The 27,906-nt window shown below is 41.0% G+C and overlaps 2 long non-coding RNA genes across 2 annotated transcripts in view; both read right to left on the bottom strand.

The window, feature by feature from the left end:
• The window catches only part of LOC141988232 (uncharacterized), a 275,503-nt gene that overhangs the window by 194,725 nt on the left and 52,872 nt on the right, over positions 1–27,906 (bottom strand). The window lies entirely within an intron of this gene.
• On the bottom strand, positions 294–27,906 carry LOC141988233 (uncharacterized). Its single transcript, XR_012639704.1, has 3 exons — positions 27,813–27,906; positions 27,373–27,501; positions 294–348 (listed from the first exon to the last, which is right to left on the bottom strand). It is a non-coding gene; the product is annotated as an uncharacterized LOC141988233 (long non-coding RNA).

Genomic DNA, 27,906 nt, shown 5'->3' with positions numbered 1-27,906 from the left:
TGTATATGTGGTAAAACTTTAATTTCCCACACATTTACATATTGAGAGAGTCATGCCATGAAATTTGCATTCCGATCTGGATCTGCACATGCCAAAGTTTGGGTAGTACATATCAGAGGCTCATTATAAAGACAGTCTAACTCATTCCCATGGTGTCAGATGTCACTTACGGTCCAAACAAGGTTCCCCCGCTGTTCCATTCACAAAAAGAGAAGATGAATGCAAGTTAGGTTGAACAAATGGAACTTTATTAAACCCTGTGCACTTCTCTGTCCATGCGGCTGTCCACCTCTTCTCTCTTTCCCTGGTATCTCTTCAAGAACAGTCCCTCCAGGAAACATGGTCTCTCTGTAGGGTGACCAGACAAGAAGTGTGAAAAATCGGGACGGGGGTGGGGGGTAATAGGAGCCTATATAAGAAAAAGACCCAAAAATCGGGACTGTCCCTATAAAATTGGGACATCTGGTCACCCTATCCCTCTCACACCAGTTCCAGAGATCATGATACTCTCCCATCTTTGTCTATCCTGGGCCTTTCTTTGTATATTCTCTATGTTGTTAAGTCCCATAAGTTTTTCCTCTCTGAGTAGCGTTTGATGGAGGAGTTCTTTCATTTGACGATAGTGGCTATCAGTGGGTGCTGATTTCAAACAACCCAAAGTCCAGGAGTGTTTGGAACTGAGGTTTATTTCAGGCTCATAACTAGTTCCATGTTTCTCTACTTCAGCATCATTTTACAGGTCTATGGCTGCATTTAGCTTTGTTGTGGCTGCTGTGTTTGGATTTAGTTTAAGTTTAACACCAATGTGTTGTTGCTAAGGCTCAGTTAAGGCAGCCAATTCCATTGGTATTTACCATCTCCCAGTATTTTTACTTTTTGCTCCAAATTTGTAAAGCTTCGTGATTCACTGAATTCACTTATTGAATTTCTAGGAGCAGTTCATGAATTGTACTGAAGCAGAGTTAATGAAATATTAATGAATCAATTTCCATAGACATGGACTCATTATCTCACGGGATGCCATTGGAAAACACAGTCCTACAGGCAGTGTCCTTCCGCCTGCCTGCAAGATGATTTGATTTTCTTCTATTATTAATTTTTTAAAAGCCCACACTCAGGGACTTCTTGATAACTTTGGACCAGCAGTTTCCCACCAGATAAAATGAAGGGAAACTATTGTGATACCTTTGCTGCACCTCACTAATCTGTTGAAAATGATCTCCTATAAGCAGGCAAAAAGAGTTTGTCAATGAGGTGTGTGGATCACAGGAAGCAAAAGCCATGCTGAGAAGTTTCTAATCCTTTCAAAAAGAAAAATCAACAATTTTTTTAAAAATCAAAATGAGAGTTGTGGGAAAATGACAAAATACTTTACCAATTAACTTCTGGATGGAATTATAACTGATGAATCAAGCACTTGGCATCTGATATAAATTTGCACGGGGCAGGTAAAATTTGTACTGACATGGAGCTGTCCTCTGCAAAAGATCATGTAAGAACCTGTACTCATTTGACTTGTCAGTGTTTTTAACGATAATTTTAACAAAAGATGGGTGAACCTGCCAAGACTTGCCTTTCAGATCAGCTGCTGACCATGACCTTTGTCCCGTACAAAGCCCCAGACTGAACTGCTTGGGCCTAATTCTCCTTTCACTGTATAGCTTCCTCACTGTAGCTCTACTGACCTTCCTGGGGTTACTCTTGAACACACACAACCAGTCCCCTTCTCTCAGCATTGGACTCTAGTCCTGTTCCAGGCCTAGAGTCCAAGCATGCAGGGTTCTTCAGGGCTCACAGCCCAACATGAGAAGACTATTACATCATGACACAAATAGTAACCCTTTGTCTATCAAAATGATTTCACAACATTCAGGTTGGAGGCAGCAGTCTCAAATGCTACTAGTTTAGGCCACCGTGGATTGGTACTCAAACTATGCACCTAGCCCTGATTTTTAGGCTGTTCTATGGCATTTGAAATTGACTGCAATGTGAATTCTATACAATATTTCTTCACTGAATTTCAAAAGCCATGCTTGCTTGACTAAAATGGGAGCGTTAACGTGAAAATCCTTTATTCTTTTCTCTCTGTTCATTAGATACCTCTCAGTAGCACTTTCTCTCCCTAACAATGGGAAGCAGCAGGCTTTTGGTGTAAAAACTAATGGCAGCCAATTGTATTTATCTCCTTGACTAAGAGGTTTATTATTTATCTTCCCTGTTGCAGTGCCCATGTGGCAGTGCTGATATTGAGCAGCTGGACAGATTGCACCCTGGAGCCACATCTGCAGCTATATAGATCAACATCACTTGCATTGCCTCAGAGCTGAAGAAGGTTATCTTCTGTCAGCAAGATTTAGTACCTACTTCATGAATTGTTAAGGGTCTCCCCCTTCCTTATTTGGTTTTCAAACTGCATTAGTGTAATCTGGTACTGATTGTTAACAGCTGATTAGTTAAGCTTTTGTTTACTTCCCCCCCTAATTAATAGGGACTTCCACTGGGGTTTGTGAAGATGAATCTTGAACGGTAAGCTGAATACACAGAGTTCATGGAAGCTAGAAAAAGACAGTAAAAGATCATAGGCTATAAGACATTACAGTAAGATTCGGAGATTCCAAGGTCAGAAGGGACCATTGTGATCATCTAGGAAGAAACATCTGGATGCATGATTATGCCAGGTATTATATGAATTTCTCAGTATTGGACTGGACCAGCTGGTAATTATTTAAATTAGGTCTTCACTAAAGAACTGAGTGGGTCAAATCCAAAATAAGTTGGCTCCCATATTCAGCAGGAAAAAAAATTCCTTCTGAAGCTATGTCTTATCACATCCCACAGAGAAGCTGTAACAGCTGACAGGATCTTTTATTAGAGAGACAAGGTGGGTGATGTAATATCTTTTACTGGACCAACTTCTGTAGACCAATAAAGAAGAGGAGCTCTGTGTAGAAGTTGATCCAATAAAAGATAATCACCTCACCCACCTTCTCTGTCTAATATCCAGGGACCAACAGAGCTACACCACCACTGCATAGAGGATCTTTTATAGCAATTTACTCAAGGAATACCAAGTTCTGTAGCAATCCATGCCCCTTGATACACTAATAAGCTTCTGATTGGATTTACTGTTTTGTTGGTAGTAGGGTAGAGTCCAGGAAGTTATGTGGGCCAGTGCTTGAAATAATGGCCTAGGAGATAAGATTCTAGTTTCTCTCCCCCACTCAGGTGGTAAATTTGGAAGGAGTGACTCAGTCAGCCAAGATGAATGTGTTTAAAGATAGAGCTGGTCCTGAACCAAAAATATGATTCCCAATCAGCACTAGGGCAAGATCAAATCTGGATGTGAACTTTGCAGCTGAGACCCAGTTAATAGTTAATATACAGCGATAGGATGAACCAGTTTAGATAAAGCTAGAACAGGCTTACAACTTTGTGGGTCACATTCTCGTGGTTGCGGTCATATCAAAGGCGGTAGAATTTGTCCTTCCACTTTTTTTTTTAAAGTTTGAAAAAGTTCAGTTTCAAATTAAAACAAATTAAAATCACCTGTGCTACTTCCACTCCAGATTTCAGGAAGGACCAAAACAACAAATACCAGAAGAATGAGGCCAGCTCAAGTCAGGAAATGCTGGCACTCTTGTACTAATGTTTATTATTATTATTTAAGACTTTCAGACCAGTTTCCAGACTCAAGAAGTTTGGTGTAATATCCAAGCTTCTGATGCAAATCTCCAAACTTTTTGTCGTAAAGCAGAACCTTGCTGAAGATATATAGTTTATTTATTTAATTCAGAAGCAAACACCTTCTTTTCCCTCTTCTAACGCCCTTTCCTGGTTAAAAAACCCTTATGACCCCCAAAATTGGAAAGGTTTTTCTTTTTAAAAGTTGTCTCATGCCACAGTTCATTCTGTTCTACACATACCCCTGTTGACGGAAGCCAAAGTTGACTACTTTTCAACACATTATTGTATTAGCATTGTGTTAATATTATGTATTAGCCCAATGTATTAGCATAACAGTCATTTTAAAGCATTTATTTTTAATCAAGCCTCTTCTGCAATATGGAGTGTATAAGCACATAGGGGACTCTGAGCAAAATTTGACCCACTTTATGTATATCTCATACAAATTTGCATTACAAGGGTGTATTTATTTTTTATATATATTATATATATATAATAGAACTGGAAAGAATCAGAGATGTGCTTGAACTGCACTGATTGGATCCAGAATCGAACTTTCCCAAAGTTTCTTACTTGCTTATATCCAGAGTGTTGGTTCCGGCTTATTTCTAGTATGAGTAATAGTTGTCATAGTACAAATACTAAATGGAACTGTGGCGTCTGAAACCTATGGTGTTCAAATAACCAAGTAATTTACAGTTGGGAATGTTTTCTTTTTTCACTTTCTGCATTTTCTAAAGAGTAAAAATCAGACCTTTGAAAATAACCTTTATTCTAAAGTACCATTTTCAGTGGCCTAAGGGCTTTAGTTTTGCTTCATGAATATTTAACCAGAACATGATTTGAATCATGTTACCAGGATCCACCACTGACTCGTTAAAGCAAAATTAAATAGTCTTTCTGACAATGGGAGACACAAGCAGCACTCCTTTAAACGTTGTGAGGGGAATTATGGCGTACTTTTAATCATGAGTGGCTCATTTCATTCTGGCTATTTCAAGTGCACTACATCTTTCAGAAATTAGAATAAAATATTGTGAATTAAAGCAGGGCTATGCTTTGCATGGCGTAGAACCTAGTTAAGTGTAGACTTACTCATCATAATGTGGAGTGCAGTAGCCTACTGATTTTTTCTTCTTCCTCTACATAAACGCAGTACAAGGAATATTACTAATGAAGTGGATGCTGGGTCACCTAGTCACCATATGAAAAGGTTAACACTTTCCTTTAAGTATCCCATCAATCACTGTGAATTAATTTGGTCTTCCATGTGAAAGTACTGATCATAATAAATTCAAGTGCTATTTCATGAAAATGTCAAATGTCCACCCAGAAAACTTTATCAATATAGAAAACCTTAACCAGGACCTATTCCCAATCTTTCTGCAGATGACCTGGGTTTTAATGCTTTGTATTATACACACACACTGGTCAATATGCTCCCCTTGATGCAACGGGGACTTAGATTGTAAAGCCATTTTACCTAAAAATTTATAAAGTGCCTATAAACATGGTAGCCAATCCTTGTAGGCCAGGGATCTTGGGTAAAATTTTCAAAAGCACTTAGGAGCTAGGACAAGTGAGTAGGAGTGGGCCATTGAAATCCACTTAAATAACTTTGTGAATCCCGCTCTATAAGCGTATGTCTCATTCCCAAAAGTAACTTAAGCATTCAGAAGCCTAAGCTGTACTAAAAGTCAGTGGGACTTAAGCATCTAACTCACTTAGGGCCAGATTTTTAAAGGTACTTAGGCAGAAAATGGGATTATCCAGTGACAGCTAGTGCTTAATACCCATTAAAATCAATGAGTTTTACGTGCCTAGAAATCCCACAAGGTGTCTAAATACCTTTAAAAGTCTGGCTGCTGGGTGCTTTGAAAATGTTACCCATTGTTTTACTCTTTGTCTGTAAAGTGACATGCATATCAGTAGTGCAATAGAATTAATAAGTAGGGATGTCAAGCTATTAAAAATATTAATCATGATTAATTGCATGATTAAAAATTAATTGTGATTAATCACACTGTTAATAATAGAATATCATTTATTTAAATATTTTTGGTTGTTTTCTACATTTTCAAATATATTGATTTCAATTACAACACAGAATACAAAATGTACAGTGTTCACTTTGTATTTTTTATTACAAATATTTGCATTGTAAAAAACAAAAGAAATAGTATATTTCAATTCACCTAATACAAGTACTGTAGTGCAGTCTCTTTATCATGAAAGTTGAACTTACAAATGTAGAATTAATTAACAAAAAATAACTGCATTCAAAAATAAAACAATACAAAACTTTAGAGCCTGTAAGTCCACTCAGTCCTACTTCAGCCAATCGCTCAGACAAACAAGTTTGGTTACAATTTGCGGGAGATAATGATGCCCGCTTCTTGTTTACAATGTCACCTGAAAGTGAGAACAGACGTTTGCATGGCACTGTTGTAGCCAGCATCACCAGATATTTACATGCCAGATGCCCTAACGATGCCCTTCATGCTTAAACCACCATATCAGAGGACATGTATTCATGCTGATGATGGGTTCTGTTCAATAATGATCCAAAGCAGAGACCAGCATGTTCATTTTCATCATCTGAGTCAGATGCTACCAGCAGAAGATTGATTTTCTTTTTTGGTGGTTCAGGTTCTGTAGTTTCCGCATCTGAGTGTTGCTCTTTTAAGACATCTGAAAGCATGCTCCACACCTGGTCCCTCTCAGATTTTGGAAGGCACTTCAGATTCTTAAACCTTGGGTCGAGTGCTGTATCTATCCATAGAAATCTCACATTGGTACCTTCTTTGTGTTTTGTCAAATCTGCTGTGAAAGCATTCTTAAAATGAACATGTGCTGGGTCATAATCCGAGATTGCTATAACATGAAAAACATGGCACAATGTGGGTACAACAGAACAGGAGACATACAATTCTCCCTCCAAGGAGTTCAGGCACAAATTTAATTAACGCATTATTTTTTTAACGTGCATTATCAGCATGGAAACATGTCCACTGAAATGGCAGCTGAAGCATAAAGGGGCATATGAATGTTTAGCTTATCTGGCACGTAAATACCTTGCAACACTGACTACAAAAGTGCCATGCAAATGCCTGTTCTCACTTTCAGGTGACATTGTAAATAAGAAGCAGTCAGCAGCATCTCCTGTAAATGTAAACTAACTTGTTTTTCTTAGCGATTGGCTGAACAAGAAGTAGGACTGAGTAGACTTGTAGGCTCTAAAGTTTTACATTGTTTTGTTTTTGAGTGCAGTTATGTAACAAAAAATCTACATGTGTAAGTTACACTTTCATGATAAAGAGATTGCACTACAGTTCTTGTATGAGGTGAATTGAAAAATGATACTATTTCTTTTATCATTTTTACAGTGCAAATATTTGTAATAAAAAAATTAAGTGAACACTGTACACTTTGTATTCTGTGTTGTAATAGAAATCAATATATTTGAAAATGTAGAAAAACATCCAAATATATAGAATAAATTTCAATTGGTATTGTATTGTTTAACAGTGTGATTAATCACAATTAATTTTTTTAATCACAGTTAATTTTTTTGAGTTAATCGCGTGAGTTAACTGCCATTAATCAACAGCCCTAATAATAAGTAATAAATATTCATAATCTTTTTTTTTTAATGGAACAGAAAAGTTTTAGGATCTGGGAGAAGGCTGGACCCTGAAGTTTGGAGAGGTCCAACTGTTAAGAGGAAGCCATCATCTTTACCCAGAATCACACTGATCAGGAGACTTCAACATGGTGGCTTCCATCGTAAAAGGAGTTAAATATCTCATTATTACATTAGCCATTCTGGTTTCTTAATTGCATTTTGAACTATTTCTTTTATAATGCATGACAAAAGCACACCTGATGTTTGATGATAACATGCATCCTTCGGCCTAATCCCCAGTAATACAATCTAGAGAGGGTGTGTGCTTTTATGACAGTAACAGACATACTAGTTTGCCTCATTGCTTAAATGTTATAAAGCATGTTCTAGTGATCATCACATAATAATAGTTTGAATAATACTTTAATAATAGCATGCTTGGCATAATAATAGGTTTACAACATAGTAATAATCCTAATTAGAGAGAGAAAAACATTCCAGTAAAAAAATCTGATACAAAAGGATTTTCATAAAACAGTTTACTGGTCTTCTAGCTGTCTCCCACAGCAGCAAAAAAGAAAAGGTTTGACTTAGAAGCATGAAGAAAAACAAAAAAAAATGTTGATTGACTTTGTAGAGTAAGATTGTTTCAGGGAGTAAAGATCTGACTGACTGTTCTGGGAAGTTGTTTTGCTGGCATGTTTTCTACCAGGTAATATCACATCACGTAGCAGTGCTAGTTATTTAGTAGAAAATGATTTGCTCTCCAAGCTAAGAAGAAACACTAGTCAGTCATAAAAGAAAAAATGACCAAAAAAAAAAAAAGACATCAGATCCCCATCTAAGCTCAATGTATGTAGGTTTTTAAATTCATGTAGCAATCCTCAGTGCTTTTCTCTTTAAAATTGCAAGAATCAGTAGTATCCTTTAAATGATTACCGGAATAAAGAATATTTCCCTAAGCCACCCCATTTAAACCTGTGTCAATGTTTACCTGGCACTCAGACTCTGCTGAGCAGGGAATATGTGCCACAGAAATGACATATTTAATTCACAGAAAAAAAATGGAGACACTTAAGACCAAAATTTCAAAGCATTGAATGCCCCTACATTAGGCCATTATGGATGCAATTATATGGCCTGAGTTTGTGCCCACAACTGAGTATCAAAGCAAATGTGGTAAAAGGGGAAAGAGTGTCTGAAACAATGACTGTGTCGGGGCCCTACAGAGTAGCTCTCTGTATGTCACAGAAGAAATTCTTGCAAAGGTCCAGGTGTGATAGAAGCAACCATGAACCAATTTGTGGAGCTACAGAACGATCTGTAAAGCCAAACACACAGGAGCCATGCTCTATTTGTGATAGTTAATGTGGGCACAACAAGTGCCTACCAGAGAGCTATATGGAGAAATCACAGGTATTAGAATCCAGCCTGCCACTTCTCCTGCATGTAAGTGCCATGTGCCATTCAGAGGAGGGTTAGTTAATATAATAACTTCCCCAGAGATGGGATGTAACAACAAGTCTGGAGAAAATTCTAATTATCAGCTGCCCTTATATTACCCTTAGTGCAGTCTCCTCAGGGAATGAGATGACTTCAGATGGGAGAAGGGGTTCTATTCAATCCATGTGTCATAAATATAAAGGGAAGGGTAAACCCCTTTAAAATCCCTCCTGGCCAGAAGAAATCTCCTCTCACCTGTAAAGGGTTAAGAAGCTAAAGGTAACCTCGCTGGCACCTGACCAAAATGACCAATGAGGAGACAAGATACTTTCAAAAGCTGGGAGGAGGGAGAGAAACAAAGGGTCTGTGTCTCTGTCTATATTCTGTCTTTGCCGGGGATAGACCAGGAATGGAGTCTTAGAACTTTTAGTAAGTAATCTAGCTAGGTACGTGTTAGATTATGATTTCTTTAAATGGCTGAGAAAAGAACTGTGCTGAATAGAATAACTATTTCTGTCTGTGTATCTTTTTTGTAACTTAAGGTTTTGCCTAGAGGGGTTCTCTATGTTTTGAATCTAATTACCCTGTAAGGTATCTACCATCCTGATTTTACAGGGGGGATTTCTTTATCTCTATTTACTTCTATTTTTATTAAAAGTCTTTTTGTAAGAAAACTGAATGCTTTTTCATTGTTCTCAGATCCAAGGGTTTGGGTCTGTGGTCACCTGTGCAAATTGGTGAGGCTTTTTATCCAACATTTCCCAGGAAAGGGGGGGTGCAAGTGTTGGGAGGATTGTTCATTGTTCTTAGGATCCAAGGGTCTGGGTCTGTAGTCACCTAGGCAAACTGGTGAGGCTTTTTACCAAACCTTGTCCAGAAAGTAGGGTGCAAGGTTTTGGGAAGTATTTTGGGGGGAAAGACGTGTCCAAACAACTCTTCCCCAGTAACCAGTATTTGTTTGGTGGTGGTAGCGGCCAATCCAAGGACAAAAAGGGTGGAATATTTTGCACCTTGGGGAAGTTTTGACCTAAGCTGGTAAAGATAAGCTTAGGAGGTTTTTCATGCAGGTCCCCACATCTGTACCCTAGAGTTCAGAGTGGGGGAGGAACCTTGACACCATGTACTAGTTGCTTGTGAGACCAGTCACCTTAACACAAAAGAGCATGATTTGCACTACTCCCTCTGATTATCCACACTTGCCAACACAACTTAGTTCCTCCTCCCCACTATCCCACGCCCATTAAAATGGTTTGTGCAAATAACTAGCTAGTCACAGAAAATAAGATTTGTTCTACATGGTGCTATACTGAAATCATTAACTTTTGCAATGAACAATAAAGTTTAAAAGCTTGTACAAAAATAATAAATGATAACTTTAAAAAAAAAAGGGTAAGGTGACAAAAGGCTAGGCATTTATTTCAGCATATTGGATCCCTGGTGGATTGCAGTCTCTAGTACAAATAGTGCAACACTAAGGGTATGTCTACACTGCAGCCAGAGGAGTGATTGCAGCATATGTAGACATACCCAAGCTAGCTTTAATGTTGCTAATTCAGAACTAATAGCAGTGAAGCCACAACAGCAAAGACTGCAGTACGAACTAGTCAGTCAAGTACAAGCCCACCAGGGAGCCTGGATATATACGGTGGTGGCTATATACTGCCATGGCTTCATTGCTATTTGAACACAAGCTAGTTGGATTAAAGCTAGCTCAGGTATGTCTACATGTGCTACAGTCACAGCTCCAATTGCAGGGCAGATGTATCTTAAGACAGAGCTGGACACTATATAGTAACACTACATATTGGAGTGACATTAGGAAACAATGTTACCAAATATGACATGTATCCCCTTATCCTCTAAGGTCAATGCATTAATAAAAAGAACATAGGATGTCTGTTTAAACTAGCTAAAACAATGCAGGAACCAACCATGCCACACAGTCCTCTGCTGTGTGCTGCACAAGATGATGAAACAGAAAAAAAAATCAGGACACTTATTAGATTTAACTTTCTATGTATGAATGAAAAGCGTGTGGTGGCCAGCAATAATATCCATTAATAATTGTATATAATTTTACAAGAGTAATATTTAGTACATTAAATGAAGAAATTGAAAAAAGATATGAAACTATGAATTCAAAAAGATCTTGCCATCCCATTCCAAATCCTTTGAGCAAAAGAGCCTCTTACAAAAAAGAAATTAATTGGAAAAAAAAGAACTTTAAAAGAAATTGAAAAGGAAAGGAAATTACTACATGTTACTATAACTGGGGACAGATTGTATCACAGGATTATTAGAATCTGGAGGAAAACATTATTTTTTAAATTGAATTGGATTATTTATTACAGTTCTAAAAAGTATTGAACACAAGGAAGAGTCCAAGCAAATATTAGATTAGACCAGGAAATAATGTATATGAGAGAAGTGGCTCTGAGATAAATCTCTATATAAACATTACAAATATTAAATTTTTCTTCACGTAGCTCAGAGCTGATAAGAATAGCCTTGCATTTTCTAAATAGCTCGCAGTGTAGTTCTAGTTGCTACCTAGGTAGAAAAAACACAGGTCAAAATCTGACAGGAAGAAAGCCTGTATTCAACAGGGGAGAGAACAGGGTGGGAATTTTCCACTCCCATCCTGGCTCCTCCCAACACTAACACAAAGACTATTTTACAGGCCTTCCATTAGAGAAGCCAAAGAAGCAGTGAGATAGAATGGCACTCACATACCTATCTCTGCACTTCTATGGTTCCTTAGAACGGCATTTTACCTCAGACTCTCATACATGTTAATAGAATAGATTTATTTTCACAACTCCCCTTGAGAGAGGGATGCATTTTATAAATGGGGAGCTGAGGCACAGGTATTGAAGTGAAGTGTTGCAGAACTAGAAACTGAACCAAGGTCTCCTGAGGAATCCAGACCAGTGCCATAATCATAAGGCCATCCTTCCTCTTTCGGTCAGTCTATTTCTACACTATGCCAGCACTATTTGCTAATTGGGCAGCTGCTGGACAGAACACATGTACATGCTAAAGCCTATTTTGCATAGTATTGCCCATGTTCTCCTCTTCGTTAAAGTCAAAAGTATTGCACTGATATAATTACTTTAATTTGTGGTTTGGGACCATTCACAATTGATAAATTCTGACCCAATCTGTTTTACCAAAATTTGAAAAGTATTGCAGCCTTAGAATAGAACCTCAGCAAAAGTAACAATACCGCCCAAGGTTAAGACTGTTAATAATCAAAACTAGGGAAGACAAGAAATCCCAAAAGTTCCAAATAAAATGAGGGAAATGGTTCTTTGGCTAGATGGGTTTGGCATTTTTCAGCACTATTTTTTCTGCTACCACTGAAATCTTTTGAGGGCTGTTCCCCATGAATGTAAAGTGATATTATGGTATCAGTCTAGTTCCTAGGAAACAAAGATGACCACCACATTGGTAATTTCATTGTTCAGTGTAACAAATTTAATGGAAGGATTGCCATTCATGAAGGAATGGTATACTGCTCTGATACTAGTCCACTTCAGGTAGATTTATTAATTGCCTTCTGAGAGAACTATTGATTTCAGTTTCTCTCTTTTCATTCATAATAAGATTAAGTAAATATGGAAAAAGCTCCCAGGCTCTAGGCACCTTTGACATAAGTTACAAATACAATCACAAAGAATAAGCCTGCCATTTCCACTCAGCCCCAAACCAGAAAATAACCAACCCCAGACTGTAACATCTCTCATCTAGGGACACCAGCCATGATCATGTCCTGGCCTCTCAGAAGCATGGTTAAATAGATGGGCCTTTTATGCCCTGAAACACAACAAATTCAAGCTAATTCATACCAAGCAGGGGAGTAAATTCACTTATGAAAAATGACCAGCTGGTGCATCTCCTCCCTTTTAAACTGAGGAGACTCCACCTCAGGCACCCTTGTTGATGGCAGCAGTGGCTGTGTTATACTGGGAAAAGGGCAGTCTCTCAAATAAATAGGTCTCAAACCATTTCAGACTTTATAGGTCAAAATCAAATGTACATCCACACAAAAATCAAGAAACAGCCAATGCTGCCTGCAGAGCATCTCTGATTTCTGGGTTGATTTAAGATGTAGAGTTCATTACTGTAGTAGAGTTCTGAAGTGACAAATCCATGGACGATTGCAGGAAGGTCCGCATCTGCAGAAAAATGGTTAAAAACACCCAGCAAATAAAAGATTAAAAGAAAGGACACCCCCACCATTTGATCATCTAGCAGCAGACAAGCATCCAAAAATGTCCCCTAAATATACCATTCTTCTAGATGAAGAACAGTTTCCATAGCAAGTAATTTCAACTGGGGCTGAGGGTGACCACGATTAGCATATGAATAATTTGTGTAAATGTTGGTCCAGAAAATTTTGTTAGCTTAGTGTGCCCTGAGAACATACATTATGTTAGAAAACATTAACTAACACTACGTTAAACATGAGATTGCCCTTATTATAGGAAAGGACATTCACACTGGGGGGAGGGATAGCTCAGTGGTTTGAGCTTTGGCCTGCTAAACCCGGGGTTGTGAGTTCAATCCTTGAGGGGGCCATTTAGGGATCTGGGGCAAAAATCGGGGATTGGTCCTGCTTTGAGCATGACCTCTAGAGGTCCCTTCCAACCCTGATATTCTATGATCTACAAATGTCTTAGCTGGTTGTGGTTAAGCCCAGGAATGATCAAAACAGTTTTTAAACAGTGCTTGCCCATTTACTTGAGGTGTTAACATGATGCCATTCCCCAATGTAGATATCACTTAAGAGGCTGGGGAATGGTCCACACCCAAATGTAACGTTCTTTCTTCCCTCACCAGCTGCCAAATGGATTTTCTTCATATCTGTTTCTCCTTTTAATTTTTAACACAACAACTTGAAAATGTATGTTGGTCCTTAAATTCATGTCTATGCCTAAAAGGAGACTATAAAATAGGTGCTTTAAAGACTGCATCTGAAAGAGTACTACTCACTGTACAGACTCCAAGTCTCATTACTAACCTTTGACTCAAAAGCAGTCCAAGCGGACCCTTTTTATGCTCATTGGCATTTTTTTTCCATAAATACAAGTAATTAGAGAAGTTGAAAGCTGAATATATTCTCTGAGTTGTGGTAGTAATTACAATGTGGAAATTTGACCTTTTCAGCATCCTGAGTCACATTAGCCTTCGCCTAGTAATTCACATGACTGAGATGTAGTTAGAGTTTGTAATATTACTATATTGATCGGGTGAGAGGTTTTTCCTTGTTTGTTTATATATCTTTTTATAATTCTCTAAGTAAGGTGAATAGGTGATCTAGTGATCTCCACTTGTCATTTTAATATCGTAAGAGTGAACTTCAATTCTGTACTGGTCTTAAACTACATGATAAGAACTGTCAATATCACAGGCAACTGCTTCCTCAGAGCGTGATACCACATGCCAATTGGAAGCAAGCAGGTGCCAACATACTTTTCCACTTGGAAGACACGGGCAGGAAAATGAATCGAAGCAGCAAAGGGAGGTTTCTCAACAAGGAACTGTTAACAAGAATGTTCAGTATTATCCTTTGCTCACAAATTCTGCCTGTGTCTCAACCTCCCTCACCCCAATCCCTGCTTGTCAGACTGATAAGAAAGAACTGGTCACTTGGAAGCTGCAGAGGGAATTTTGTTTCAATCACAGCCAAGCTGCTTCAAGCAAGCTCTAATAGTATAGTAAGCCAAGGACTTCAGAAATTTTTTTTGGTAGGAATACAATAATTCTGTAAATCCAAGGTTGGAAGTATTCCCAGGTTTTTGACAGAAAGGAAACAAAAGTGGACATATGCAGCTATTTTGAAGTGCAATCTCATTAAATTAAAATCCTGCCTCTTCCTCCCACTCCCCAACAAGTCAATTCTGAAATCTCTTCTTTCTGATTTATAACACTTAAACTAGAGGCCAAATTCACAGCTGAAAAAGCGAGGGCAACTCCCTGTGCCAGGGAGGTAACTGTACTCTAAGGAGAAGGCAGGTAGTCTTACACTTCAGAGGACAGCTTTAGATAATCCAGTGGTTCCATAGGCACTCTGCCATCTAAAGCTGAAGTGGCAGTATGCTAAACAAACACATACCAGTTGCCTGGAACAAACCAGGGGCAGAGTTCCAAAGGAAGACGACTAAGAATATGTCTGCATTTGACTCGGAAGGTGTGATTCCCAGCTCGTGTAGACATATCTGTACTAGTGCTTCTTGAGCTAGCACCTAAAAATAACAGCATGTCCACAACTGCATACGCAGTGGCTTGGGCTAACCTCCTGAGTGCGTACCTGGGGGCGGGTCCGGTGGGATTGTACTTGGGGTGGCTAACCCAAGTCATCACCCATATCGCTGTGGACATAGTGCTATTGTTAGGTGTTATCTCAAGCAGAGCTAGTGCAGGTATGTCTAATGCGACCTATGCTGCTACATAATTAAGCACTTCTGAAAATTGTACCCAGTAAGCTCTGTGTGGTAATGCCTCGCACACTTTTGGTTGCTCTAAAATATATGGAATGGAAATATTAATTTTGAAGTTCTACATATGGCAAAACATATACAATTTATGACTTGCATGGAGTTAGCAAGTGCTCAGCACTATCCAGGATTTTTCCCATTGAAATAGCTTGTGTTTTATAATTTATTTATTGTGAGGAATAATGGGTAAGAAAGTCTTCGCTGATCACTGACTCAAGCTAGCATAGCTAATCTTTTAAATCATGCAAGAGAAGCAAGTAAAACTGGATTCTACCCCCTCAAATTACCTCTCTCCTCAGCCCTGTAAAGTAACTAAATAGTAACTGGCGTGGGCAGCCTCTGGTTACCCAGTGAAAACGTGGCAGGCATCTGGGGTTAATTTAGAAATACATATTTTGAGAGAAAACAGGTTGGGAGATATTGAAGAGTCATCTACAATCTTCCGCTAGAGGGTGCTCCTGAGGCCCTGTCCTGGATTGGGGGTAGTACCGAGCTGTCATGTCTCAAAGGGAGCACATAAAGGAGCAGAAAATCTCTTGCAACAAATCAGTGCCTAGAGGAGCGCTGAAAATGGCAGTACCTCTTTAAGGGGTGCAGCTTATTTCCCCCTGCACAGTGTGGGGAAGGCAAAACCTCCTTTTGCTTTGTGCAAGAGTAACTTAGGAATAGTCCCCAGGCTTCACTGTGTGTAGGGGGTGCAATTCTATCTGAGCCACATAGGGGGAAAGTCATCTTATTCCCTTCCCCACTCTGTCTTGTGTACGTGCGAAGTATGCTAGTTAGAACAAAGTCCATGGATAATTAAATCTGTAAAATAACTGTTGATTTTCAAACCATTACCTAAAACACATTTCTATTAAACCAAAGACCCTAGCTCTGTTTCAGCTATTGTGCTACTGCATGACCTGATAGTATGGGGCTATATTTTACTGTGGTTAGGGAAAAAAAACACACCTCGAGCCATAAAAATAACTTTGCAGGGAATGTGATGGATCTGCACCAGGAGGGAGAGCCTTCAGAACATGAAACATGCTGGCTAGTTAGATTCCTTTGTAGCTCCCACATCATTCAGATAGACACAGCTGCCTCTGCTTTAATCTATGCTTGACAATTGCTGGGAAGGCAAACCTCAGGCTTCTCCGGAGGGCCAAAAAAAGGGCTGTTGTCAGTGTTTTACTACCAATAATTTCAGCCTTCTGGGAAACTGCACCTTTCTAGTTTACTGTATTATTTCTGTGAAATTCAAGCCAGTGTTGAGATGTCGCTAAGGAAACAAATTGATATTTAGGCCTATATCCTTAGTTGGTGTAAATCAGGAACTCCATTACCTACAATTGAGGTATTCCAATTTAGACCAGCTGAGCATTTGGCCTCATGATAAAATGAACTAGAAGAAGAATTTGGATCATGGTAAAAGGAATTACCTGTTGGGCAAGCAGCTACTCAATAAGAGTATGGAAGCAGAATCAGGCCCAAAATGTTGGGGGAAACTGATGCGCAACATCGCAATTGTCCATAATTTCCCATTGTCAGGATCCCAACAAGGGCAGTCAGGGACAAAGGTCAGAGCATGTGCAAACCTGCAGCTGGGAAAAGTGGAGGAGCTAATAGGTTCCAGGTCAGGCTCAACACCAAGGATCAGAGTCTGAGTCAGGTTTCAGGGTCTGACTCAGGAGGTGAAGTTCAAATCAAGCCAAGACCAAAGCCAGGAATTCAGGCGCTATCATGGCAGCTACATGCTGTTGTCTACACACTTCCTGGAGTGCCTCTTGGGTTTATATAGGGCAGGGAAGCAATCAGGAGCCAGGAGGCTGCTGTCTGTCAAACCCTTGAGAAGGAGTTTCCCATGATCCGTGTCCACAGTGGGTTATGGGAAGTGGAGCACAAGCTGGTTGGAATTGCCGCTGGGTAGCAGCTTGGAGATCACAGCTGCTTGGTAGCTCTGCAGCCCTGTGTTCTAGGGAATCTTACACTCATTTGGGAAACTGCATGTTACAGCTATGACAATTTTAGGCCAAATCTTTCTGTTCCTACTGACGTCAATTGCAAAACTTCTTTTAAATCCAATGAGAGCAGGAGTGAGACATTAACCATTGTTCCCTTAAACAAGTTGTCAAGGTTCCTCCCCCACTCTGAACTCTAGGGTACAGATGTGGGGACCTGCATGAAAAACCTCCTAAGCTTATCTTTACCAGCTTAGGTCAAAACTTCCCCAAGGTACAAAATATTCCACCCTTTTGTCCTTGGATTGGCCGCTACCACCACCAAACAAATACTGGTTACTGGGGAAGAGCTGTTTGGACACGTCTTTCCCCCCAAAATACTTCCCAAAAACCTTGCACCCTACTTCCTGGACAAGGTTTGGTAAAAAGCCTCACCAATCTGCCTAGGTGACTACAGACCCAGACCCTTGAATCTTAAGAACAATGAACAATCCTCCCAACACTTGCACCCTCCCTTTCCTGGGAAATGTTGGATAAAAAGCCTCACCAATTTGCACAGGTGACCACAGACCCAAACCCCTGGATCTGAGAACAATGAAAAAGCATTCAGTTTTCTTACAAAAAGACTTTTAATAAAAATAGAATTAGAAATAAGAAATCCCCCCTGTAAAATCAGGATGGTAAATACCTTACAGGGTAATTAGATTCAAAACATAGAGAACCCCTCTAGGCAAAACCCTTAAGTTACAAAAAAGATACACAGACAGAAATAGTTATTCTATTCAGCACAATTCTTTTCTCAGCCATTTAAAGAAATCATAATCTAACACATACCTAGCTAGATTACTTACTAAAAGTTCTAAGGCTTCATTCCTGGTCTATCCCCGGCAAAGACAAAATGTAGACAGACACACAAACCCTTTGTTTCTCTCCCTCCTACCAGCTTTTGAAAGTATCTTGTCTCCTCATTGGTCATTTTGGTCAGGTGCCAGCGAGGTTACCTTTAGCTTCTTAACCCTTTACAGGTGAGAGGAGATTTCTTCTGGCCAGGAGGGATTTTAAAGGGGTTTACCCTTCCCTTTATATTTATGACACGCCCCCCAAATCTCAGCTAGGGTGAAACACTGGCTGGGATTTCTTCCTGGAGCTCTAGGAAAAACAGAGTTAATAAGACACATGCATCTCTAAATATACTACCAAGTACATAAAGACTAACAATATTTTCCACATCTCAAGGATGATTTTAACCAGTTGATTCTGGGAAACTTTCACGTGAGAGTGCATCAGCCACTTTGTTAGAAGCTCCTGAGATGTGTTGGATGTCGAAATCAAAATCTTGGAGAGCTAAACTCCACCGAAGAAGTTTTTTGTTATTTTCTTTGACGGTGTGAAGCCACTTCAGTGCAGCATGGTCGGTTTGCAGGTGGAAACGCCGTCCCCAAACATATGGGCGTAGCTTTTCCAGAGCGTAGACAATGGCGTAACATTCTTTTTCAGTGATTGACCAGTTGCTTTCCCTCTCAGACAGTTTTTTGCTGAGGAACACTACAGGGTGGAATTCTTGATCAGGTCCTTTCTGCATTAAAACTGCTCCCACACCACGCTCGGACGCATCTGTGGTTACTAGGAACGGTTTGTCAAAGTCTGGGGCCCTTAGTACAGGGTCAGACATGAGGGTCGCTTTTAGCTTGTTAAAGGCCTTCTGACACTTTTCGGTCCACTGAACAGCATTTGGCTGTTTCTTTTTGGTTAGGTCTGTCAGTGGGGCGGCGATTTGGCTGTAGTGCGGTACAAATCGTCTGTAATAACCGGCCAAGCCTAAGAAGGATTGAACCTGTTTCTTTGACCTTGGGACAGGCCACCTTTGGATAGCATCCACTTTGGCCTGTAGGGGGCTGATAGTTCCTTGACCCACCTGGTGTCCAAGGTAAGTCACTCTGTTTAGGCCTATTTGACACTTCTTAGCCTTAACAGTTAGTCCTGCCTCCCTTATGCGCTCAAGGACTTTTTGTAGATGTTCCAGGTGGTCTGCCCAGGAATCCGAAAATATGGCTACATCGTCAAGGTAGGCGACTGCATATTCTCCTAATCCCGCTAGGAGACCATCTACAAGTCTTTGGAAGGTGGCGGGTGCATTTCGCAGCCCGAAAGGGAGTACATTAAATTCATACAGCCCGAGATGTGTGGTGAAGGCTGACCTTTCCTTGGCAGATTCATCTAGCGGTACCTGCCAGTACCCCTTGGTTAAGTCCAAGGTAGAGATGAACTGGGCCCGTCCCAGTTTCTCTAATAGTTCATCTGTGCGTGGCATTGGATAGTTGTCTGGGCGAGTTACAGCATTTAGCTTACGGTAGTCCACGCAAAAACGTATTTCCCCATCTGGTTTGGGAACTAGAACCACTGGAGATGCCCATGCACTTTCAGAGGGGCGGATTACACCCATCTGTAACATATCCCGGATCTCCCATTCTATAGCAGTTCTAGCTTGAGGAGACACCCGGTAAGGTTGGACTCTAATTGGGCGAGCATTACCTGTGTCAATGGAGTGATATGCCCGTTCAGTCAGTCCTGGGGTGGCTGAGAACGTTGGCGCGTAGCTAGTGCACAGCTCCTGGATCTGCTGTCGCTGCATACGCCCAAGGGTCATGGAGAGGTTCACCTCTTCCACACCACCAGCACATTTCCCTTCGTAGTAGACACCTTCAGGCCACTCAGCGTCGTCTCCTCCCTGGGCTGTAAACTGACAAACCTTTAATTCTCTGGAATAAAAGGGCTTTAGAGAATTAATATGGTACACCTTAGGCTTTCGGTTGGAGGTGGGGAATGCTATGAGATAATTAACAGCTCCCAGGCGCTCCTGGACCGTGAACGGCCCTTCCCACGATGCTTCCATTTTATGGGCCTGGAGCGCCTTTAAGACCATGACCTGGTCCCCTACTTTGAAGGAACGCTCTCTGGCATGTTTATCATATCAGGCTTTTTGCTCTTTTTGAGCATCCTGTAAGTTTTCTTTAGCAAGGGCTAAAGAGGTTCGGAGGGTGTTTTGTAGGTTGGTTACAAAGTCCAGAATGTTAGTTCCTGGTGAAGGTGTAAATCCCTCCCATTGCTGCTTCACCAACTGCAATGGCCCCTTAACCTCACGGCCATATACAAGTTCAAATGGGGAAAACCCTAAACTGGGGTGTGGTACAGCTCTGTAGGCAAAGAGAAACTGCTGCAACACTAGGTCCCAATCATTGGAGTGCTCATTTACGAATTTACGTATCATGGCCCCCAAAGTTCCATTAAACTTCTCCACCATGCCATTTGTTTGATGGTGGTAAGGAGTGGCAACCAAGTGATTTACCCCATGAGCTTCCCAAAGGTTTTTCATAGTTCCTGCCAGGAAATTAGTCCCTGCATCTGTGAGGATGTCGGAGGGCCAACCTACCCTGGCAAAAATGTCTGCTAGTGCCTGGCACACACTGTTAGCCCTGGTGTTGCTTAGAGCTACTGCTTCCGGCCATCGGGTGGCAAAATCCATGAAAGTCAGTATGTACTGCTTTCCTCTGGGTGTCTTTTTCGGAAAAGGACCCAGAATATCCACAGCTACTCGCTGAAATGGAACTTCAATGATGGGGAGTGGCTGGAGAGGGGCTTTGACCTGGTCTTGGGGCTTTCCCACTCTTTGGCACACCTCACAAGACTGGACATAGGTAGAAACATCCTTGCCCATTCCCTCCCAGTGGAATGACCCCCCCAAACGGTCTTTGGTCCTGTTCACCCCAGCATGGCCACTAGGGTGATCATGGGCTAAGCTCAAGAGCTTGGCCCGGTATTTAGTTGGAACTACCAACTGTCTCTGAGGATGCCAGTCTTCCTGGTGTCCACCAGAAAGAGTTTCCTTGTATAAAAGTCCTCTTTCTACAACAAACCTGGATCGATTAGAAGAGCTGAGAGGCGGTGGGTTGCTCCGTGCCGCCGTCCAAGCTCTCTGGAGGCTTTCATCTGCTTCCTGTTCGGTCTGGAACTGTTCCCTTGATGCTGGAGACATCAGTTCCTCATTGGATTGTGGACCTAGGCTTGGTCCCTCTGGAAGCGATATAGGGGATGGAGCTGTTTCTGTTGACTGTGAACCGCTCTCCGCTGGTGCACTATGTTGGGGTTCAGGCTCCGGCTGAGCCTCTTGTGTCGGGTTATCGGCTGCTGCCAGTTCAGGGTCGGTGGGGCCCTCTGGTGTTGAGGTTGCAAGTACTGGATTCAGTGCTGGCAATGGGTCTGGTGTTGGTTGTTCGGCTGGTTCCGGTTCTGGGACTGGTTCCGTCTGGGTCTCTGGGACTGGATCCACTACTGCTGTTGCAGACATTGGTCTGGGGTCCGGGTCCATCACCTCTGACCGGGTCCTGATAGAAGTTTTCGGAACAGAGCTAGGCCTCACGGCTTGTTTAGCCTGGCTGCGGGTGACCGTTCCCACCCTCTTGGCCTGCTTCACATGATTGGCCAAGTCTTCCCCCAACAGCATGGGGATGGGATAATCATCATAGACTGCAAAAGTCCACGTTCCGGACCAGCCCTTGTACTGGACAGGCAACTTGGCTGTAGGCAAATCGAAAGAGTTGGACTTGAAGGGTTGAATCGTCACTTGGATCTCTGGGTTGATTAAATTGGGGTCCACTAAGGAAGCATGGATAGCTGACACTTGTGCTCCGGTGTCCCTCCACGTGGTGACCTTCGTCCCACCCACACTCACAGTTTCCCTCCGCTCCAAGGGTATCTGGGAGGTATCTGGGCCTGTGGACCTCTGGTGTGATTCCGGTGCAATGAACTGTAATCTGTTGGGGTTCTTGGGGCAGTTGGCCTTTACATGCCCCAGCTCGTTACATTTAAAACATCGTCCAGCTGATGGGTCACTGGGGCGAGGAGGGTTGCTGGAGAACGGGGTGGTGGGACGATAAGGGGTCTGGAGGGTTCTTTGGGAGGTAGGTGGGGCTTTGGGCGGCCCCCGGTAATAGGGTGTGGTCTGGGGTTGTCCCTTCTGGTCTCCGCTCCAACTGCGACCAGTTTTTTTCTTCTCTGCCACCTCCACCCATCTGGCTCCAATCTCTCCTGCCTCGATTACAGTTTTGGGCTTCCCATCTAGGATGTATCTTTCTATTTCCTCAGGAACACCCTCTAAGAACTGTTCCATTTGCATTAGGAAGGGCACATCTACTGGAGATTCAACACTTGCTCCTGATATCCAGGCATCCCAATGTTTCACAATGTGGTAGGCATGTCGGGTAAATGACACGTCTGGTTTCCACCTTAGGGCTCTGAACCTCCGACGAGAATGCTCGGGTGTTATCCCCATTCTGACTCTCGCCTTGGATTTAAACAGTTCATACTCATTCATGTGTTCTCTAGGCATTTCAGCCGCCACCTCAGCTAAGGGTCCACTGAGCTGTGGCCTCAGCTCTACCATGTATTGGTCGGTAGAGATGCTGTACCCAAGGCAGGCCCTTTCGAAGTTTTCTAAGAAGGCCTCAGTATCATCACCTGCCTTGTAGGTGGGGAACTTTCTGGGATGGGAAGTGGTACCTGGAGAAGGATTGCTAGGGTTTGTTGGTATATTCTGCTGAGCCTTTATCTTCTCTACCTCCTCCACATGCTTCCTCTCTTTTTCCTTCTCCTCCTCCACATGCTTCCTTGCCTCCATTTCCCTCTTGTGGGCAGCCTCCTGTACCTCCTTCTCCAGCCGCATGAGTTCTATCTGTCTTTCATGTTCCCTTTGTTTTTCCTCAGCCTGAAATTTGGCCAATTCCAGCTGTAGTCTAGCCGCAGATTTTGTCATTCTAACCTCTCTGTTTTTAACTAACTTTACACCCGAGGTTTAGAAATAAACAAACAAAACTTGGCTGTAAAATTTTGCTGTGCTGGAATAGAATACCTATTCTCTGATAGTGATTGTCAGCCTACAGAAAAAGACAATTCCCTTGTCTCTGCTCTGGGCCCAAATCAAAGCAAAAACTTCCAACTACTTGGAAACCTGTTTACCCAGCCCAAAGAAAAAACAAGTTTCCTTTTTAAACTTGTGCTCCTTGTAAAAAATCAAAATCCAAAAAAAAAACCCCTGCCACTTTTGTCTCCAGGCAAATGGGTAGAACACCCCTCCTTCTATTTACTTTTAGGGAAACAAAAAACTCTGGGTTGGAAGACTGTGAATTTCCCTGCAGGAGTTAAGTACCCTGCCTCCAGGCAAAGAAAACCTGCAATTCACAAAGATAATCCCCTTTTGTCTCTGCTTGGCCACAAAGCAGAGAAAAACAAGCTGCTTTCAGTTTCAGCTGCTTCTGGACTTCCTTTTTTTTAAAATCTGTATTTCTAGTTCAAAAAAATCTCAACTGGATCTCAAAATGATTTCAGGTTAATCCCACCACTCTGCCACCATGTCAAGGTTCCTCCCCCACTCTGAACTCTAGGGTACAGATGTGGGGACCTGCATGAAAAACCTCCTAAGCTTATCTTTACCAGCTTAGGTCAAAACTTCCCCAAGGTACAAAATATTCCACCCTTTTGTCCTTGGATTGGCCGCTACCACCACCAAACAAATACTGGTTACTGGGGAAGAGCTGTTTGGACACGTCTTTCCCCCCAAAATACTTCCCAAAAACCTTGCACCCTACTTCCTGGACAAGGTTTGGTAAAAAGCCTCACCAATCTGCCTAGGTGACTACAGACCCAGACCCTTGGATCTTAAGAACAATGAACAATCCTCCCAACACTTGCACCCTCCCTTTCCTGGGAAATGTTGGATAAAAAGCCTCACCAATTTGCATAGGTGACCACAGACCCAAACCCCTGGATCTGAGAACAATGAAAAAGCATTCAGTTTTCTTACAAGAAGACTTTTAATAAAAATAGAATTAGAAATAAGAAATCCCCCCTGTAAAATCAGGATGGTAAATACCTTACAGGGTAATTAGATTCAAAACATAGAGAACCCCTCTAGGCAAAACCCTTAAGTTACAAAAAAGATACACAGACAGAAATAGTTATTCTATTCAGCACAATTCTTTTCTCAGCCATTTAAAGAAATCATAATCTAACACATACCTAGCTAGATTACTTACTAAAAGTTCTAAGGCTTCATTCCTGGTCTATCCCCGGCAAAGACAAAATGTAGACAGACACACAAACCCTTTGTTTCTCTCCCTCCTACCAGCTTTTGAAAGTATCTTGTCTCCTCATTGGTCATTTTGGTCAGGTGCCAGCGAGGTTACCTTTAGCTTCTTAACCCTTTACAGGTGAGAGGAGATTTCCTCTGGCCAGGAGGGATTTTAAAGGGGTTTACCCTTCCCTTTCTATTTATGACACAAGTAGTTCTCAAGTCTGTGTTAGTAAGAATTTGTAGGACTAGGCCTTTTGTGAGGATTATTTATTGCTATACCAACTTCTTGTAGGTAATCAATTATATATTACTGATCCATGGTATGCATGTATTATACATTCATTCTCTATTGTGAAAGGCTGAGGCAACATTACTGTCTGAAAAATCAGGAAACACTAGATCAGTGGTTCTCAAAGAGGGGTACATGTACCTCTGGCGGTACGCAGATGTCTTCCTGGGGGTATATTAAATTGTCTAGATATTTGCCTAATTTTACAACAGGCTACATAAAAAGCATTAGCAAAGTCAGAACAAACTAAAATTTCATAAAGACAAAATGAGAATGTAAACAATTTTTCAACAATAGTGTGCAGTCTGATTTTGTAAGCAAGTAGATTTTAAGTGAGGTGAAACTTGGGGTACACAAGACAAATCGGACTCCTGAAAGGAGAACAGTAGTCTGGAAAGGTTGAGAAACACTGCACTAGATCACTAACATTTTACCACTATTTCACTCACAATTTATCACCAATTCTATTGTGTACTCAGCTAAGGATAAATAAAGACCCTGGGCCTGACTATTAGAGATGGCCTCCTTTTATAATGATTCAATTTTGTGCCTGAAAATAAGCAATAATGTGGGCACAAATAGTCGTTAGGAAATTCACTACCCATTTATGGAGGCAAAAATGGAAGCCACAGGATAGCACAGCTCAGAAATTGAGTTTTTACATACAGTCTATTTACATACAGAGATGCTAAAAGTTATGCAGATGACAAGAGCTTTATATACTATAGTTCCATACCATTACCAATAGGGCCTGGTCCTGAGAGGTGCTAAGCAGCTCTCATTGACTCCAATTTCAGGAAGGTTTCAGAGTAACAGCCATATTAGTCTGTATTCACAAAAAGAAAAGGAGGACTTGTGGCACCTTAGAGACTAACCAATTTATTTGAGCATAAGCTTTCGTGAGCTACAGCTGCATCTGATGAAGTGAGCTGTAGCTCACGAAAGCTTATGCTCAAATAAATTGGTTAGTCTCTAAGGTGCCACAAGTACTCCTTTTCTTTTTGCGAATTTCAGGAAGGTTTTTGCTGGACAGGAATGCAGGACTGGGCTGTGACAGATTAAAGAAATGAGAAGAAACAATTACATCTTGTTTAACTTTGCCATTAAAATTGCTAAACCTTTTTTTCTTATAGTAACTTGTCTTTCTCTAGAGCTATCGTAACTTTATTCAGCTGACTTTTTATTTGTAAAGGTATCAATCCCACCCCCTCTGCCGGATTTCACATAAGAAATATCTAACATAAGATGCAATACTTTTATATGCTGCCACTGCAGTAATTATTAACATTTCTAAATAAATTATGTCATTTAACATCTGTTATTAAACTACATCCACATTTATTGCCTCATAACATTGTTATTTCAGATGAAAGCTGAGCAGATGAGCAGCATGCATTGTAAACACTAATAAATGTACAGTATTTATATAAATATTTGCTTCTCTAACTCTTCATCCTTTTAATTGTGACTATTAACAGCCATCTTAACTGTAACATAGACAAGATGTCTAACCTCCATTCCCATATAAATTACCATACTGTTCATATGAAATAATATTTGTAATTCCAATCTCATACTTCTTGGAAGTGTCAGAGCTTGGGTCTAGGCACAGAAAGAATTGTGTGCTAGTAACCTCAAGAAAAGGCTTCTTAGGCAAAATCAGACAGACAATCTATGGGGCCTACCACGGTCCCAAAGCCACCATGACCCCATGCCATTACCCTTCCTCTCCTTGGAGAGGTGTCAGGTTTCCAAGTTAAGATGAATGGGGCAATTGGCACTTCTTGAAGCTATTTTTCAGACTCCCTGCAGGTTCAGGTAATCCCAGGTTTCACTTGAATCACGTTTTCAAGCTTTTCTTTGCAATCATAAAGATTAGACAATTGTTAAAAGTGAAACCTGAAATTCTGATCTGATCAGGTAATTCCAGGAATTGGGGTCCCAGGCATAAGCACTATAGGCCTATGTCTTATTCCAGCCCTGAGGAAGGAAAAAAATCAAATACTTTGTGCTGCAGCAGCGTCTCTTCCTTACCAGGATCTCAAAGTGCATTAAAAACATTATCTAATTACTCCCCATAATACACATGTGAAGTAAATGCTATTAACCTACTTATCATGATGGGGAAACTCAGGCACAGAAAGGTGAAAGCCAACATTTTGTGATCGGCTAAAAGAGTGCTGCAAAACAAGCGGCCGCTGCTTGTAAGAAAATGAGTCACAATGGCTTCTGCACACACTCCTGACCATGTGACAAACAATCCTGATCACAGAGTCAGAAATAAAACCATCTCCCTGATTTGATCAATTGTAACCAGCCCACCTTGATGATAAAAAGAAATGTGAAAATTTGAAGCCAATGTTTTGCTGTCATACTAACAGGGAAAAATAGTGTACACTATAATTCATGGAAATTTTGAAAGATTGCTCCAAATATGTAAGGCTTTTACACACATGCAAATAGGCAAATTCAGACCAAAACCACAGTCTGCATAAACACTACATTCTGCATTTTGCCAGTTGTTTCTTTATGGTTTTAAGGGAGCAGTTGTATAAAAATTAAGAATGTTTTCCCATAGCCTCTCCTGTAAATGTAGTTATCAAAACAAAAGCATAAATATAACTTTCAGAGCAAAGTAGAATAAACCACCCAGTAACTGGTGAAGATCCTGCAGGCCTACTTCAGAAAGCTTGAAAGCTCACTGCCATTTGCCCATTCGTCTGAAGATAAAAAGCAAGCCAGAAAGCTGCTGAGAAACTTACGACACTGAGCCAGCCAGTGCACTGTCAGCATGGGAACTAACAGATCTAATCCCTCCATTGCTGAAATGAGATAACATAGCATTCAGTATGAGATCATTGTGTGTTCTGTATATGATTTCCTTGGTGTGCCTAGAGAGAGGAGACAGAGTGGGTGGATTAGAAAGGTAATTTAAATGAGTTATCTCTCAATCAGAAAACTTTTAAAAATATCATACTATATCCTACTGTGCTGCCCTTGTCCAGCTTTTACATAGAATTAATTATAAATAAGTATCTTCCAAGACAAGGAAAACATTCAGCTAAACACCCCCAACAGAATAAAAACAGAAGCATTTCTTCCTATCTCTGTTTTCTCCCAAGATTTTATAAATAAAACTGCATTGTTTTTAGATCAGTCTGAGGAAGAAAGGCAGCAGCACATATGTTTTCTTTTAACTTACGCTGTTTTAGGGGGAAGGAAGGTGTTTGGTTTTATCTTAAAGTGAGACCAGTTGGCTGGAAGGAATAACTCTGATCCCAGAACAAAAGGAAAGC

The sequence above is a fragment of the Natator depressus genome, chromosome 5 (assembly GCF_965152275.1).
Source record: "Natator depressus isolate rNatDep1 chromosome 5, rNatDep2.hap1, whole genome shotgun sequence".
Lineage (NCBI taxonomy): Eukaryota > Metazoa > Chordata > Testudines > Cheloniidae > Natator > Natator depressus.
This window is presented reverse-complemented; position numbering and strand designations above follow the sequence as displayed.